This window comes from Mastomys coucha, unplaced genomic scaffold (genome assembly GCF_008632895.1).
Source record: "Mastomys coucha isolate ucsf_1 unplaced genomic scaffold, UCSF_Mcou_1 pScaffold22, whole genome shotgun sequence".
NCBI lineage: Eukaryota > Metazoa > Chordata > Mammalia > Rodentia > Muridae > Mastomys > Mastomys coucha.
Genome location: NW_022196905.1, coordinates 140,512,059 through 140,514,640, shown reverse-complemented (window position 1 = coordinate 140,514,640; position 2,582 = coordinate 140,512,059). Strand labels below are relative to the sequence as shown.

The 2,582-nt window shown below is 41.8% G+C and overlaps 1 pseudogene; it reads left to right on the top strand.

Annotated features, from left to right (window-relative positions):
- Positions 1-230: 230 nt before the first annotated feature.
- LOC116104710 lies at positions 231-814 on the top strand (annotated as a pseudogene).
- Positions 815-2,582: the final 1,768 nt, after the last annotated feature.

Sequence of the window (2,582 nt, the reverse complement as noted above, 5' to 3'; positions counted from 1 at the left end):
CTAAATGGTTAAGAGCATTTGCTGATTACAGGAGACCCAAGTTCAGTGCCCAGTACTCTCAGCATTGAATGGCTTCTAACTGCAACTCCAGCTCTACGGGATCCATCTCCCTCTACTGGACTCCAGGGCACTGCACTCATATGTGTGCATATATGCATGCACACGTAATTAAAAATAAAGTCTTAAAAAAATAATAAAGGCTTTTGGCCATGACAGCCATCTTCCAGTAAATCACCAAATTGACCAACACAAAAGCGAAAAGGAGAGACACTCGGTATATGTTTTCTAGGCCTTTTAGGAAACATGGAGTTGTTCCTTTGGCCACATACATGCAAATCTACAAAAAGGGTGATATTGTAGACATGAAGGGAATGGGCACTGTTCAAAAAGGAATGCCCTGTAAGTGCTACCATGTCAAAACCAGAAGAGTCTACAATGTCACCCAGCATGCTGTGGGCATTGTTGTAAAGAAGCAAGTTAAGGGCAAGATTCTGGCAAGAGAATCAATGTGTGGATTGAGCACATCAAGCATTCAAAGAGCAGAGGGAAGCGGGTGAAGGAGAAGGATCAGAAGAAAAAGGAAGCCAAAGAGAAGGGCGCCTGGGTTCAGCTGAAGCGCCAGCTTTGTGCCACCCAGAGAAGCATGCTTTATGAGAGACTAATGGAAAAGAGCCTGAGCTGCTGGAGCCCATTCCATACGAATTCATGGCCTAACGTACAAAAAAGAAATAAAGGACCCGGACTGCAAAGTGTCTAATATAGGAATAAATACTATTATTTCATCATTTTTTACATGCAATGAGATAACATATTCATCCCTTGCCCATTTTCTGTCTCCAGCTTCTTCAGAGTCCCCCCTCAAGACATCCCTTTACAACTTCATGTTGTTTAATAAGATTCTAAGCCCTAAGAGCTGCCCTCGTGTGTATTGGTGTAGGGCCATCCACTGAAACATGGGAAAGTCACCAGTGGCCACAGCAGAAGCAGAATGGTTCTGTCTTCCCTAGCAGCTACCAACTGTCAACAGTTCCTCAGGAAGAGGTGGGGCCTAGAAGGCAACCCCCAAAACTTTGGGGAAATTTTGGTGTGCTTGATCTTGTGTAATTACTGTGATTTTAAAAATGTGACAGCGTCCATGTCCAGAGGGTGATGTTACTCCCCAGCTTCCAGCTTTTACATTCTTTCTACAAAACAGGAATACAAGTCTGCTGTTGCTCACCAGTGCATGGCTGGCCAATCCACTGGCCAGAGACTTGTTGGCACAAGCATGGGAATGTGCCAGTTCTACTTTTTTAATATTTCCCACGACATTCTTCTACCCCATGAAGAAAATCTATACAAACGCCTCAGCTGCCGGCTTCATATGATGGGAAAAGCCTGAATCAGGAGAAGTTCAGAAGTCTTCTCTGACTACTGGCATTCAGTCCCATCCTAGAAATGCCTGCTAGAACAGTAAGGCAAGAACATTCCTTTGAAGCCATAAGATTGCAAAGCAATGAATAGAAAGGATCTCATTTTCAGGCCTCACCAGGATGTCCATGTAGAGCACACCAAAGTATACACGGAATGAATGTATGGGACAAAGAAGTGAATTTGAAAACTTCATAGGGCACAATGACAGCACAAGATTCAGCTGCATTTGTACACAATGGTGACAATGGGGAATAGTAAGAAAATGATGTCATAGCAAGAACTAGAAATGAAATGCTTAAAGCATGAACGGAACAGTATGCCCTGGGTCCTTAACCTGAAATTGTCTATGTGGTAATGAAGGGCAGACTCAAAAATCAGAGGGCATATGGTAGCCACCAATCAGAAGACACAGCACAATAAAAAGATCTCCCATATGTTTATTTCAACTTTTATCAGAAATCTCCCTGAGCATTTAAATTCCAAGTCATTCATAATTTGGATAGAAAAGCAAAGGTTCGAGAACCAACCAAACAAGTCTACAGAAAAAAAAAAAAAGTAGAATTATCCACATGATGTCACTCATCAAGAGGGAATGGTCCCCCAAAAAGGGAAAACCAGCAATAATTGAATAAAACAGATGAGAAAATGTCCCCCACATAAGTAATAGGTCTAATAAATTTTGAAGGGAACAGCTTTCTTCAAAATAGTATTGTAAAAATTGAACATTCATGTTACAACAGGAACCTTTACCAGACCTTCATACCAAAAATAAAACAAGACCTTACAGACAGATCATAGATGAAAATCTAAAGTATGAAAGTACATGTCATCAACAGAAAAAACAAGAACTTACAGACAGGTCATAGATACAAATCTAAAGTATGAAACTACATGTTATTAATAGAAAAGCCAAACCAAACCAAAAACCATAAACTAAGCAAAGGTGGACTCACTTGTATCGGAATTTCCCCTAGCTATTTGATTGGCTGATACAGATGACAGGAAGCCAATCACTGGCTGAAGGTATGGAGGCAGGATTTTCCGGGAGGAACTGGAAGAGAAGGGGAGAAGCACAAAGAGAGACAGAGGCGGAGATGGGAGAGTGGAAGCCGTAGGAGAGGATGATAAGCCAGAACCACGTGGTCCTAGGAGCCATAAGTAACTGGGGA